We start from the raw sequence: 16,308 nt of genomic DNA, 5'->3' as shown, positions 1-16,308 counted from the left end.
CAGCGATTACCCCTGAGACGAGCTGCGGAGCCGGGAGACACTGTTATAACTCTCTGCGGGTTGCGGCCTTCCTCACCAGCCAAGCCGGGGACTCGATTTCCGCTTCTACCCGGCGCCTGAGCTCCACGCCGGAGATCGCGGGTAAACGGAGCCGCGGGCGCCGCTGTCATACCTCCCTGCAGCCTCACAGTGCCTGTCTCCCCTCCTGTGACCTGGCGGACATCACTGGCACACAGGGCAGATAGCCCTGCATCACAGCAAAGGAGGTGAGAGTCGCTATGAGCTGCGGTTCATTCACACTGGCCTCTACAGCAACGGCAGCCATTTTACCTCTTGCATTCAAAGTCTCCCCAGCACTTGCTCACCTTGCCTGCCTGGCTCTATCCCAGATCCCATTTCCCCCTTACTCCCTGTACTGTTTTATTTGGCATAGTTTTACTCTATTAAAACCTTCATCCCAGCACTAAAGGGGCATGTTAATATCACTGGCTGGATTCACAACCCAGTTTAATATATTATAATATATTTTAATATTACCTCTGCTGGGCCCCTGTGCTCCCGGTCTGTAGCTACTAGTGGATTCTATCATCATCCACTCCAACCTCACATTTCCTGTGATCTCCATATATACAAGGCTGATTACCTCTCTTTCAATCCCTGTGAATCTCAATACATTGTGGAGGAACCTGCAGTTCTGCTGGTCAGGCTACAGTCCTTCGTTGCAATACTGTTTGAGATTTCTACAGACGCTTCCAGGGACGCATTCACAGGAAATGTATTCACATGATTTGATATGTAACTGCGCTTATACAATGCGCTGATAGCCTTCCTCGCAGGCCTCATATTGATCAATTTGGTGTGATACTTTAACTCCAACACTAGCCCCTTTGTCCTTGTTGCTGCTTATATGGAAAAATACCTCACGTCCTCTGCATCCACGCAGCCTCTTCAACAACGCCAGGAGAAACGTAGAGCGGATCCAAATTTAACTTCTGACGCGGATACCATGGCTATGTCTCCGGCTGCCAAAAAGTCAGTTGCTCCTCCAGACTCCTATGTTACTTACAATGATGTGGTAGAGGCGATCAAAGCAACCATGGGGCCACTATTATTGCAAGCAGTATCTGATATCACCTCGCAATTAAACCGCCTCACTCATCGTGTTGAAGAAACGGAACATAGAGTCGGCACCTTGTTTCAAGATGTGTCTCATCTTAATCATGTGGCTCCCAAACTGGAGAAGGATAATTAACTATCATCTCTGGAATAAGGTAGACGACCTGGAGAATCGGTCAAGAAGAAATAACATCCGTCTTTTGGGACTCCCAGAATCTGTCAAGGGCCCAGCTTTAGCCTACTTTGTGCGTTCTACTCTCCCGAACCTCTTGGGGGTTAAATATGAATGCCGTGACCTCATCATTGAGAGGGTACACAGAGTGGGTCACCATTCTCCAACTGCTACTAACCGCCCTCGGGTTGTTCTTTTTCGTTGCCTCAACTACTTACATAAACAGACACTGTGGTCAGCCTCCCGCAACAAGAAACCCATTCTATGGGAATCATCTAAACTATACCTATTCCAAGATTTTTCAGTCGAATTATCTCGAGCACGAAAGGCCTTCTCTCCCATATGCTCCCGTTAAGTGGCAGAACAACGGAAATTCGCTCTGATCTACCCAGCCAGACTCCGACTGTTTGATGGATCATCTTACAAAGATTTCAATACTCCTGCTAATGCAGAGGCTTTCTTGGCTGAGGACGGTTGTTCTACTTCCCAAACCGACAATACTGACCCTCCTTCTACTACTCGCTAATCTACACGGTTTTCAGGTCAGACTATTCCACATCTCCTCCTCACTGTTCCTGCTTGCCGGACATGATTAAGATTATATTAACGTTGTCAAAGTCAGAAAAATATCTCTATGCACACTGCCATATTTGCACCTCACACAGGTCCGTGCTGCGCATGCGTACGCTCTCCCGTACGTGCGCATACTCACAGTCGCGGGCACCCGCAGGCGCATGGTATGCATATTTACGGTAGAGTTTATGCGATCGTAGCGTGCGACTCAATCATTACATATTTTCACTAATAATGTATTTTGTAGATCATGGTCCCTTTGATAGATTCTGAAAGTTTGGTTAATATAGAATGTTTATGAACAGAGGAATCCCTCTTTGTTTGATACGAAGGGTCAGACAGGAGTAATACAGTGGTGTTTAGTATCCATCGGAAGAATATTTAATTAGAAATATTCCGGTGTTGGTTTGAAGCAGATCAATCGCTCGTGCGAATAGTTATGGACATAAGAAGTTTATGAACATTTACTTTATTTGCACTTTATTACCCATGCGGCGGGAAACCCAGTTTCCCTCCCACCTGAGCTGTTGGAAATAGTCACAGCCCACCTGTATGAATCAACCTATGACCTTTTGTTATAATGCGAAGCCGAATTCCTGTGTCCAATGAACAATGAGATTGTAGGGACCATTGAATTGTATTGTGTGTGGGGCATAAATAGGCAAGCCGACCATATCCAACTTCACTCTCTTCAACGGTTCTCATTGCTGATAATCGGGAGCTGGATATCGAGGCGCATGCGATCGTTTCCCCTTGTGCGTAAGTTTTCTCCGTAATCATATTGTCTTACTGTGAGCCATCTCTCTCTCTCTCTACTCTTTCTCTCGTATTTTTCCTTTAATTGTATTGTATTGTATTTCCAGTGTAGTTATCTGGTTAGTTGGTTTATGTTATATTGTAGTGTATCATTTGTACTGTGATTCCTTTTGCAAGTATAATAGTTAAAATACATATAATAGGTTTTGGACCCTAAGCCCAGGTATCTGTGTATTCTTTATAGGGTTAAGTATTCTCTGACCGTCGGTGACGCTCAAGCAGCTTTGTACTGTAGTTAATCAGGTTACACCAGGTTGCACTTACACTCTGTCTCCACACTAAGGTATACTGTGTATCTCATTGTTAAAGGTATAGATATAAAGGTTTTAACATTGTAAGCGTCTGCACCGCTGGTGATCTCCTCGTGGTCCCGAGCGTACGCTACGCTATAGCGAATCATTACGTTAGTCGGCAGCCAATAGCGTGCCTGCCTGTGATCACTGGGCCGTAAGCGAACGTGACGCTTGAGCGTCTCGACTACGGTTGAGCGATCGCTACACAACTTGCGTACCCTTACGGTACTTCTTACGTAGATAGCGTACAGTGTTCCTAGACCTCTTAAAGTGTTTTATATACGATAAATATTTAGCTTTATCAATTGGCGGCTCGCCCGTCCTTCACATATCTGCACTAGGTAGATCAGCAGACATTATCCCTCAGCAAAGGGCGGGAGGTTGTATCCCTCGTAGTGCTGACAGGATAAGCGTCTGCTTCGCTTAAGTAAAGAGTGCTGAAGGAATCCGGGAACCGGAGGTAAGAACAAAACGCTAGTGCCTTTTAAAACTGTTTATTTTTCTGTCTTGCGTACACACGCACGCACACATATATATATCTGCATTTCTTTTTCATTTTCGTATATCACTCTCCTGTCTGCCAGTTTTATAGTTGATAGAAGTGCTAAAAGAGAGTTGCCGTTATTTCATAGTTTAAGAATAGATAACATAGTTAAAGGATAGACAAACACACAGTTTTGCCTGGGAGATAAGGCGAAGTCAGTGTGTTGTGTGGTAGATGATCAAGGATCATCTACATTGATAAAAGTATAAATTGTGTTACGGTGGATCTTTGCTTTGCGTATACGAGTCTATAACAAAGACTTGTGTACGCAATCCAAAGGCCGACGCACGCAGCGTATATTACGCAACGGAGTGTACGGTTACGCCCACGTAGCTCAAGTCACGATAAGTTGATTTTTAACGCAAAGCGATAAATAACGCAAAGCGATAAATAACGCGAGGCGAGAAATAACGCAAGTCTATTTTTGGGTGTCCGAAATTTAATTAACAGATCCTGCTCCTAATTGGTAACACACCTGATCTAAAGAAAAATTTCTGCGCAGAAATAGAAATAGAAACAAAAGTGTACATGTGATTAGTGAGTGTTTTTACAATTTTTAAAGGTTGAACCACAAGAAAAGTCGAGTACTCGTGAGGTACATGCGTGTAAGTGACGTGCACGGTGGCTAGGGAGGCATCCCTGGTTAAATATACAATTTTGAGCATTAGAGTATAGCAGACCAGGAGGTCATACTGTAACAAGACCAGGAGGTCATAGCAGACCAGGAGGTCCAGGTACAGCCGACAAGGAAGTCCGCTATACAGTTCACAGGCACAACACCGAAAAGGGTTGGTGCAACACCCATATAGGCCATATAAGCTCTGGCTGAAGGAATTCGCAGTCGTAAGTTTCGATTCCATTGGTCTTTCCGTACATAAGCTTAGTTGTTTGTGTACTGAACGGCTGGACCGCACGTAAGTGTGTGCAGTAGTTAGTAATCTGACCTAATACCATTAGAGTAAAGGGGTCACAAACGCTATTTGTACACTCTAACGTGATTTGTGTAATTTTTTATTTTAAGGGAAGTTTGCTGCTCACTCAGGAACTATCCAGCAACCAATAGTTACTGGAAAGAGTAAGTGTTCTTCGGATAACCCTCGCAGGTTCCAGTAAATAGAGGTTCAGGTCGCAGGGGCCCTAGGTCGAGTACGCCAGCACCATATCGGTGTGATCAGGTCGTATTGGTCGGCGTGGGCGAGTGAGTGGGGTACTCGGTAAACCGCCACCGTCAGCCTATTGTGGACATTTGGTTTTGCGTAAGGGTTGGCTAAATAAAGCAACACTTTCGAACTATGGGGGCCACTTGTTCAGGTAGGGGGCGATCAACCTCGGTTCGGGTTGATTCAGTGGTCCGACCAATTGGGTCGGCCAGGTATATAATGTGTGAGAAATACGGAAGTCACACAGAAACTTTATGTGATGAATGGGAGAGAATGACTGTACATGACGGGGAGAAATTCCCAAGAGTAGGGAGCTTCAGCTCAGAAGTGTTACAAAATTTAAGGAGGAGGATATGTCTCATAAAATCAACAAAGAGACGAATCCAGCATTATGATTATTTACAGTTGTGGCAACAGGAAGGTGAGATACAGAGAGGTTTGGCTCAGGCGGCGGGATCTGGCTCTAACAGAAAACTGATTGCCACGGCCCCACCGCCACCATATATATCAGGAGAGAAGTTGATTGCGGAGAAAGACGCACTAAGGTGTAACACAAAATCACTTAGTAACTGTGTAAATGTTAATGATAATGTTAACCCATTAACCCATGCAAGTATTAACCCGTGCAAGTTGTACCCTGTTTTGAACTTTCCTCAGGAGTGTGATCAAGAGGACGAATCGGCAACGATTTCAGCACTCTCTCTAGCAGCCACCATAGCAGAGACCACAGTAGGCACAGCTCCACCCACGAGATTAGTAAAGGCCCCTAGCGGAGGGATAGGTGAGGTCGTATCAACTGGTAAGTACGGCACCATGCATTATGCTGAGACTATTTCACCACAGCCTGTAGAATCTACACAGAATGAGGTTGTTAGAATTACACCTGTTAGAGTAATAGCAGTGCCAAATGGGAAAACAGACACATCAGGAGCCACTCCCATTAGGAACATTGCCATGTACACCCCATTTTCCCGAATGGAATTAAGGACCATAGTGTCTGAATTTCCTGACCCTAGAAAAGATTTAGTTGCCAGTCAAAAATACATCAGAGACTTAGGTAACACTGTAGAGCCCAACAATAAAGACTGGCAGATATTGCTGAGAGCATGTTTACCCTCAAATGTCAACGCAACTCAATTTTTAGCTGATTGCGGACTAGATCATGATGTACCTCTTACAGATGTGTACAACCAAGATAATGTGAAAAGAATAAACTTGCAGCTAAAAGAGTATTTCCCAGCAGTAGCTAAATGGAATAAGATATTCTCCATTAAACAGAAGGAGTCAGAGAAAGCTGCAGAGTATTTTCACAGAGCATTATTAGAAATGGCAAAATACACAGGCATAGAGGACATTAAAACAGACACAAACCATCGGGAAGTAGCAGTATCGGTACTGATGGATGGTTTAAAAGAGTCATTGAAGACTAGGGTACAGACCACGCAACCATGTTGGCGAGGTCTGTCTGTGGCTACTTTGAGAGAGGCTGCTATTGATCACGATAGAAACATCACCAGACACAGGGAGCAACAAGGTGATAAATTAATGTCAGTAAGTATACAGGCTCTGACCACAAGGCAGCCTTTGTTTGTATCACCAAATCCTGTGGGTAAGTCAAGTATGGTTACTTGTTATTCTTGTCACAAACAGGGACACATGGCACGAGATTGTAGAGTAAAGAATCCACGAAACTCATACCAACCCCCTAGACAACGACACGACACACGACATTGGGATCGGGGTCCACAGAAACGGAGTTATGAGCCACATACAGGGGAAACAAAAAGATATCCCCCGAACAGAGACTGGCATGCCTCTGGTAGTTCCCAGCTAACTCCCTCACAAGTAGTTGCTGCCAGCGGGATTCAGGAAGGTCACCATACCCAATAGGGGTGTGGCCATACCTGTAATCTGCAGCCAGTAAAGTTAATTGCCAACCTTGGAAGTGAACCCGAGATCGCAATTAATGTAGCTGGTAAAACTTTAAACTTTCTTGTAGACACAGGGGCGGCCAAGTCAGTGATAAATTCGACAGTGGGCATGAGAACCACTGGTAGGACAATTCCAGCCATGGGAGTAACAGGAGTAGTCCAGCACTACCCTGTTAGCAAACCAGCCGAGATTACAATAGGGCCTTTGCATACCAAGCATTCCTTTATGCTGGCTGCATCGGCACCAACCAATCTCCTGGGAAGAGACTTACTGTGTAAAATGGGGTGCGTCATTTATTGTACTCCTGAAGGTGTATTCTTGGACATACCTGAGAAACACGCTCAGGAAGTGCGAGACATGTTAGACTCCCCATCAAAATTAATGTCACATACCATTATGACAAATAGGAATCCATCCCAAATAGAAGAGCTGACATCTCAGATACCAGAGTCACTTTGGACAAAAGACGGACAAGACACTGGATTAATGGCAAACGTAGCTCCAGTAGTTGTACAAGTAAAAGATGGTAGGATAGCTCCAAAAATCCCACAGTACCCTCTGAAGCCAGAGGTGGAGTTAGGAGTTTACCCAGTAATAGAGCGCTTGCTACAACAGGGCATTCTGGTAAGAACGTCCAGCACTGCTAATAGTCCCATCTTCCCTGTGAAAAAGAGTGGGGGGAGGGGTTACAGACTAGTGCAGGATCTAAGGGGGATTAACAAAATAGTTGAGAGTCAGTTCCCCGTAGTGCCAAATCCAGCTGTCATCCTAATGCAAATCCCTCCCACTGCCAAATTTTTCACTGTTATTGACCTCTGCTCCGCTTTCTTTTCGGTACCTCTGCATGATTGTTTACAGTCTTTCCAACCAGACAGTGGATCAGTATTGATACAGTATGTGGACGATTTACTACTGTGTTCAGATTCACTGGAAGCATCTCTGAAGGATACGAAACAGCTCCTGTTTCATCTTTCAGACACAGGACACAAGGTTTCCAAAGACAAGTTGCAATTATGCCAAACTAAGGTAAAATATTTGGGACACTGTCTAACACAAGGACTGAGACACCTGACCGCTGATAGAATCCAAGCAATTAGAGACATGACTCTGCCACAAACCCAGCAACAGATCAGAACGTTTTTAGGAATGTGTGGGTATTGCCGTAATTGGATCCCAGGGTTTTCCATTTTGGCGTTACCTTTGCAGGAAATGGTCTCCTCAAACAAACCTGATAGGATTTCGCATACAGACGAGTCCGAAACAGCATTTGAGAGACTCAAACAGTGCCTAACGCAGGCACCAGCACTAGGTATGCCAGACTATGGGAAACCCTTTGAACTATACGGAACAGAAAGTGCTGGTTGCGCGGCAGGTGTACTAACCCAAAAACACGGTGATGCCAGTAGGCCAGTTGCATACTACAGCGCTCAGCTAGACACGGTAGCGCGATCCCTCCCCACATGCTTGCGAAGCGTTGCTGCGATAGCATTGCTAGTGACAAAAAGCGAAGATGTCGTGCTAGGCCACAACCTCACAATCCATACGCCACATGCAGTATCAGCCTTATTGAATTCTGCCCAAACCAGACACGTCTCATCAGCGAGGTTTACAAGATGGGAATTGGCACTAATGGCCCCCGTAAACATCACCATAAGGAGATGCAGTGCATTAAATCCTGCAACGTATCTCCCAGGTGTGCCTGGTCAGGCACAAAGGGTGGAAGGTGAGAGTGATGGGGAAGGAAGATTTAATATAAAGGAAGATACACATGATTGTATGGAATATTTGACCCAAAATTTTACCGCAAGGCCTGACATCAGTGACAACCCACTGGAAGATGCAGAACTCACGTTCTACACGGACGGTAGTTGTCATAGACAGTCAGACTCGGGAGACTTGTGTACTGGATACGCAGTCGTAGATGACCAAGACACCATAGAAGCGGAACCGCTAGGCCCACCTCACTCAGCCCAGGTTGCTGAACTGGTCGCCCTAACCAGAGCATGTGAATTGGCTAAGGGTAAGTCAGCCAATATCTACACCGATTCTAGATACGCATTCGGGGTAGTCCATGATTTCGGAGCCCTATGGCGTCTCAGAAATTTCATGACGGCCGCTGGTACACCGGTAGCGCATGCAACTCACATAAAAAGGCTTCTAACAGCGATACAGGAACCCGACAGAGTGGCTGTTATCAAATGTAAAGCACACACATATAGCCAAGACCCGGTATCACTTGGTAACAGCCGAGCAGACGAAGCTGCTAAGTTAGCAGCTGCTACCCCCATACAGACAGACACCACACAATTGATGGTATTTAATACCATTAACACACAGAAGTTGTGTGAAATGCAAAATTTGTGTTCCACACAGGAAAAGGCAGTCTGGAAGGCAAAGGGATGTGGCCAGGAGTCCTCAGGACTCTGGACGGATGGACATGGTAAACCAGTGGCCCCCAGAGCATATCTTCCATGTCTGGCTGAAGCAGCTCACGGGCTGACTCATCTAGGCAAGGAAGGGATGTGCAAATTGGTGAGAGCATATTGGTGCGCCCCAGGATTCTCCTCTCATGCGAGTAAAAGAGCAATGTCATGCCTTACTTGTTTGAGAAAGAATGTTGGAAAGGCAATACCTACAGAACCATCCCATATCCCACCTGCCGGCGGCCCTTTCCAGGTAATACAAATTGACTTTATACAATTACCCCCTTGTCGGAATTTGAAATATGTACTTGTTTGTATAGATGTTTTCTCAAATTGGGTCGAAGCATTTCCTGCGGCTACAAATACCGCTATGTTTACTGCTAAGAAAATTGTGCAGGAATTTGTATGTAGATATGGTATCCCTAGAATAATCGAAAGTGATAGGGGTACCCATTTTACAGGTGATGTCTTTCAAGGAATGTGTAAGTTGATGGGAATTGATAGCAAGCTGCACACTCCGTACCGTCCACAGGCGAGTGCGAAGGTCGAAAGAGTGAACAGCACTATTAAAAATAAATTGAGTAAAGTGATGGCAGAGACAGGATTGACATGGCAAGAAGCTTTACCCATTGTATTGTACAGTATCAGAACCACTCCCAGGTCCCCTCTTAATCTGTCTCCCTTTGAAATCTTGTTTGGTCGACAACCGCATGTTATGATTAACCCTCAGGATGATTTGAAATGTAACAATGAAGTAACTGTAAAGTACTTGATTAACATGAGTAAACAGTTAAGGAATCAAAATGATAATCTGAAGTTGGTGATTCCTGATCTACCTGATAGTAATTGTCATGACATTGAACCTGGGGATTATGTAATGATACGGAATTTTCTACGCTCAGGTTGCCTTATTGACAGATGGGAAGGACCATACCAGGTCTTATTGACTAGCACTACAGCATTGAAGGTTGCCGAGAGAGAGACTTGGGTCCATTCATCCCACTGCAAGAAGGTTGCTGATCCAGAGAAGTCCCGTGATAAGGAACAGACGGTAGAGGTTGTATCACTGGAGTGTCTGTTCCAGGAGGACTGAGGCGGCACCTGAGCCTTGAAGACCGAGAGCTGTTGTCGACTCCCCACTCCCTTTTATTATTTTCCTCCACTTCCCATCCCCTCTCCCTCAAATTTCTTTTTCCTCCTTCTCATTCTTCTCCGTTTCCTCCTATAAGATGGACTTGCCCCAAGAGACTGTGATCCGGATTTTCCTGTTGACCATGATGTTGACCAGAGCAGTTTGTTCCGGCGAGAGTACCATGGAGGTCGATAGAGGTTCTGGAATGGGTTCTGATGATAAAGATGGAGGCGTAGTTTTCCAAGATCAACCTAACCAACAAGCAAAGGCGAGTATCAGAAAACGATCCGATAGCATTGACCATAGAAGGAATTGTGACGGATTGTTAGCTGAGGAAAACTGTATCTGTAGGCTCTGTAACAATGTCATTGAAGATGGGTGCATTAAGAAATGCCAATCCAGTTTTAATATCCATATGGACCGGCATCCATTGAGTGACTATCACTCCTTAGTGGGTAATGTGTTAAACAAAACAGATTGTTGGGTATGCTCTCAAGTACCTCAAGGTCATAGCAAATCAGGGCTAGTGCCATTTCCTTTAACGATAGAGGAGGTACTTGAGTTAAATGGTGGGAGACCGGTGGACAGGAGGTTTAATATCTCCAGCCCTCCTAGTTTGAAGCTCCACCAATACCATGTGGATAGGTCCCTATTATGTTTCAACATCTCCAATCCCAGAAGGCCGGGAAATTGGGAAGTGTCATGGAGTAACCACACCATGACCTTTTCGCATAGAGCAGATAGAATGCCTACAGATACAGAGCTTGTACGCCACATAGCCAGTAGAGGAAAATCTTTCCGGTATAGGTACACCTTAGGAAATAGGATTACGAGAGTTGGAGAAGTATCACCAGGATACTGTGCACATATCATACAACCTGATACGTGTATTAAGCAGATGGAAGAATTAGGGTTAGGAGAGTTCACCTGGAAGGTGTGTAATATGGTTATGTCCTTCTCCGTCCCATATGTTCTCCCCGATGATGCATATTTCATATGCGGGAGAAAGGCGTACAAGTGGCTTGCCCCAAACTCTGAAGGATTGTGTTATATTGGAAAAGTATTGCCTGAAGTAATGACTGTAACACATGATAAAATGAAAGACATACATCGTGGTGCCCAAGCTCCTTATACTCACACCCATTACGAGCACGTTGTTAAAAGGCACCTGATAGAGAAGACAGAGCATCCGGCCTCTGATCTAATAAGTGAATCCACCGGGATTCAATTCTTAATCGCGTTAGATTTCACCCGCACCGCTAGAGGAGTGCTAAATTATAAATACATATCGGCGCTCGCAAATTTGTTAGATAATATCACTGAAATGTATGATGACACGTTTAGATATACTGGAAGGGAACTTCAAGCTTATAAAACAGAACTGGTGCAGCATAGAATGGTTCTTAATTACCTCACAGCAGTGACAGGCGGATATTGTGTTACATTAGCAACACAGTACGGCGTGAAGTGTTGCACGTATATCACGAATAGCACCGAGGATCCGGTCGAGGTCATAGACCAAAAGATGGACGATATTCTCCAATTGAAGTGGGAATTTCGCCGAAAACACAATCTCACTCTTGCTGCTGTAGGTAATGAGCTGACTGGTTGGGTGTCATGGTTGAACCCGCGAAATTGGTTCTCCGGTTTGGGAGACTGGGCTCAAGGAGTCATAATGGATGTTGGGAAGTTTCTCCTATGTATCTTAGGTGTTGTCATATCAATTGGCTTGATATTTAGATGCGGTCAGGCTTTAATGAAGTGCAAACATCGTACCAGGGTAATGAGTTTGAGGAGTGAGGAAACTGTAATTAACCTGGATTTGATTTATGACCCAATGATAGAAATAATGATGTAATGAAAATGCGATTATACGGTCCGTTTCTTTCACCTGTTTTTCTGCTTTTCTCCAAGATAAAAAGACCCCCTTGGACGAGGAAGTTGACGAGACGCTATACAGACAACGGATAGACCAAAGAAGAAGTTTTGACCACTGTAGATACGGACATTTGATGAACTTTGCCATGGATCCCCAGTTTCCCTAGAATTCTTAAACTTACGCTAGCCCAACATTTTTTGTAAATCTAATGGCATTGACAAAGCTTTTTGCTCACACCTAATGGGCAACACAGCGCAAAGAAGACGACTTTCAACTGATACCGAACAAAACTTCAACCGACAGATGTACATTAACCTGACATAGAATACCACCGCATTTACCGTAATTATGTTTTTTCTTCATTTCTACAACCCTCAGGTAATGACACACATAGTATAGGGAATACAGGCACAGATATCAGCAATCACATATTCCCCCATTCATGTATCATCAACTAAAATGTGCTCCCCATTTTGTTCAAAATCCGAAAAGAGCTCGGTAAAGTTTGACAGCCCATCCACAGACCCGTACCAGGGATAAGAAGGAATTCAAATGTATACTTCGCAATACCTCGAAGCTTGATTTACAACACGTACGGCACGATGATACATGACCCCCCAAACATGGACTCATACACACATGCTTCTGCTATCTCACTAGGTCATACCCTCTTCACACCTACTCCTCTCTCCTCCCTTACCCAACCATGGAAATGAATTAACCCCTGACATATATTTTTCTCCTTTTGAAATGTTTTCAGGAAGTGGCAGTTATTATTGACTGCCAAAGGGTGGACTGTCAAAGTCAGAAAAATATCTCTATGCACACTGCCATATTTGCACCTCACACAGGTCCGTGCTGCGCATGCGTACGCTCTCCCGTACGTGCGCATACTCACAGTCGCGGGCACCCGCAGGCGCATGGTATGCGTATTTACGGTAGAGTTTATGCGATCGTAGCGTGCGACTCAATCATTACATATTTTCACTAATAAGGTATTTTATAGATCATGGTCCCTTTGATAGATTCTGAAAGTTTGGTTAATATAGAATGTTCATGAACAGAGAAATCCCTCTTTGTTTGATACGAAGGGTCAGACAGGAGTAATACAGTGGTGTTTAGTATCCATCGGAAGAATATTTAATTAGAAATATTCCGGTGTTGGTTTGAAGCAGATCAATCGCTCGTGCGAATAGTTATGGACATAAGAAGTTTATGAACATTTACTTTATTTGCACTTTATTACCCATGCGGCGGGAAACCCAGTTTCCCTCCCACCTGAGCAGTTGGAAATAGTCACAGCCCACCTGTATGAATCAACCTATGACCTTTTGTTATAATGCGAAGCCGAATTCCTGTGTCCAATGAACAATGAGATTGTAGGGACCATTGAATTGTATTGTGTGTGGGGCATAAATAGGCAAGCCGACCATATCCAACTTCACTCTCTTCAACGGTTCTCATTGCTGATAATCGGGAGCTGGATATCGAGGCGCATGCGATCGTTTCCCCTTGTGCGTAAGTTTTCTCCGTAATCATATTGTCTTACTGTGAGCCATCTCTCTCTCTCTCTACTCTTTCTCTCGTATTTTTCCTTTAATTGTATTGTATTGTATTTCCAGTGTAGTTATCTGGTTAGTTGGTTTATGTTATATTGTAGTGTATCATTTGTACTGTGATTCCTTTTGCAAGTATAATAGTTAAAATACATATAATAGGTTTTGGACCCTAAGCCCAGGTATCTGTGTATTCTTTATAGGGTTAAGTATTCTCTGAGCGTCGGTGACGCTCAAGCAGCTTTGTAGTTAATCAGGTTACACCAGGTTGCACTTACACTCTGTCTCCACACTAAGGTATACTGTGTATCTCATTGTTAAAGGTATAGATATAAAGGTTTTAACGTTGTAAGCGTCTGCACCGCTGGTGATCTCCTCGTGGTCCCGAGCGTACGCTACGCTATAGCGAATCATTACGTTAGTCGGCAGCCAATAGCGTGCCTGCCTGTGATCACTGGGCCGTAAGCGAACGTGACGCTTGAGCGTCTCGACTACGGTTGAGCGATCGCTACACAACTTGCGTACCCTTACGGTACTTCTTACGTAGATAGCGTACAGTGTTCCTAGACCTCTTAAAGTGTTTTATATACGATAAATATTTAGCTTTATCAACGTCTTATCACATTTTCAGCTGTTTAGGTTTAAATGTCATCTGTATTGTTTCCTGACTATGATTGGGGCCTGTCTAATTTGTCTTTACTATACCATACTTATCAAGGCTTATCATGCACATTGTATTTTGTTGATATATTCATTTACTACTTATAATTCTCCTAATGATATTTAATTTACTTGTTCAGTTTTGCATTTGTTGTCCATTGTTCCTCCCCTGTTTGTCTGTTTGTCTTTTTCCTCTTGTTCCTACCCCCCTCCTCCCTCCATTTTTCTCTTTAATTGACAGGTTGAGTCGGGATGTTCCTTTCTGGTCTCTGTTTTACCCCCCCATTACGTAAATGTCAGTCCGAATAGGTACGTGGAATGTGGGAGGAATAAATTCCCCAGCTAAAAGACGTAAGATACTTACTTATATCTCTAAATTGAAATTAGACATTATTTGCCTTCAGGAAACGCATTTAACTCTCCCGGAATCATTGAAGCTGCAGATATTGGGTTGGAAATTATTGGCAGCTGCTCCATTTAATTCCAAATCACGTGGAGTAGTCATATTAGTCAGAAAATCCTTGCCCATCTCTATCTCTGCTTCAGTGATTGACCCTGAAGGTCGTTATCTGATTGCAGAAATTTTACTCAATAATTCCCCATATGTCCTATGTACGATTTATGCTCTGTATGTTTATAGGAAATCCTTTTTTTACCAGCTTACTTGCCAAACTGTTACCATATAGCTCTAGCTCTCTAATTTTATTAGGGGATTTTAATCTTATCTCCTCTCCTATACTTGACAAATCCGCATCACAAAAATTACCCTCCTTCCTCCCAAAATTAGGTGTCCCTGCCCTTTCTGAACAACTCTGCTTAGTTGATGTTTGGAGAGCAATGCATCCAACCGAAAAAGATTATACTTGCCTGTCGGCGGCTCATCAGACTCTTTCTCGCATTGACTATATATTATTAGCTACCTCCTTATTTCCCAAAATACATGAAGCCTCCATTGAACCTATAGGTTTGTCCGACCATGCTCTAGTGTGGATTACACTTCAGACTACAATAGATAAAGGCCCCTTTAGACTCTGGAAATTTCCTAATTATCTGTCTCAATCCATAACATTTCGTCAGAAAATCGAGTCCGCATGGATGGACTTTAAACATGCTAATTTGGATTGTGAGGGCTCGGATCCTTCTTTATTCTGGCAAACGGGTAAGGCAGTCCTTCGTGGTGTCATTATTTCCCATTTGGCCGCTGAGAATAAACATTTAGCTACGGCCTACTTAGACTTACAATCCAAATTAACTGAATCTTACCAAGCATATAAATCTGCCCCTACGCCATCTAATAAATTAACATATACCACTGCGAAAGTTCACTTTGATGAATATTTTAAACTTAAAAGTGATCGCTCACTTTTCACCACTAACTACAAATTCCACAGATTTGGAAACAAAACAGGACGTCTTCTTTCCAATTTACTAAGAGGCTCACAGCCACCAATGCTAGTCCACCCTCTCCGTTGTGAAGATGGCTCCATAGCAAACTCGAGAGACCAAATCACTGATATTATGAAAAAAATTTCTGAAAAAATATATTCAGACCCTTCTCCCTTAGGTGATAATGACTCCTCCCATTCTTGGACGTTTCCCTCCCTTCCGCAGTTCCCTGAGGAATTCTCACATTTATTGGAGGCCCCTATCTCCATTGACGAAGTCACGAGAGTTATTTGACAATCCAAACCCCTGAAAGCCCCAGGTCCAGATGGCCTAACCGCTGAATTCTATAAGATTTTATTACCTAGGTTTGGGGAAAACTTGGTGGCATTTTATAATAACATAATCAGTACTCATTCTGTTCCTCTTTATTTTAATTCGGCAATCATTAAATTACTCCCTAAACCGGGTAAGGATCTCTCCTTACCGGGATCTTACAGACCAATCTCCTTACTAAATTTTGATTACAAATTGTTTACTAAAATTCTTGCTGACAGATTGAAATTGTATTTACCCCAGATTATACATCCGGATCAGACTGGCTTCATTTTAGGTAGACATTCAGTTGTCAATGTCCGTAAAATCTTGGCAGTGATTCATCACTCGATC

The sequence above is a fragment of the Pseudophryne corroboree genome, chromosome 4 (assembly GCF_028390025.1).
Source record: "Pseudophryne corroboree isolate aPseCor3 chromosome 4, aPseCor3.hap2, whole genome shotgun sequence".
Lineage (NCBI taxonomy): Eukaryota > Metazoa > Chordata > Amphibia > Anura > Myobatrachidae > Pseudophryne > Pseudophryne corroboree.
This window is presented reverse-complemented; position numbering follows the sequence as displayed.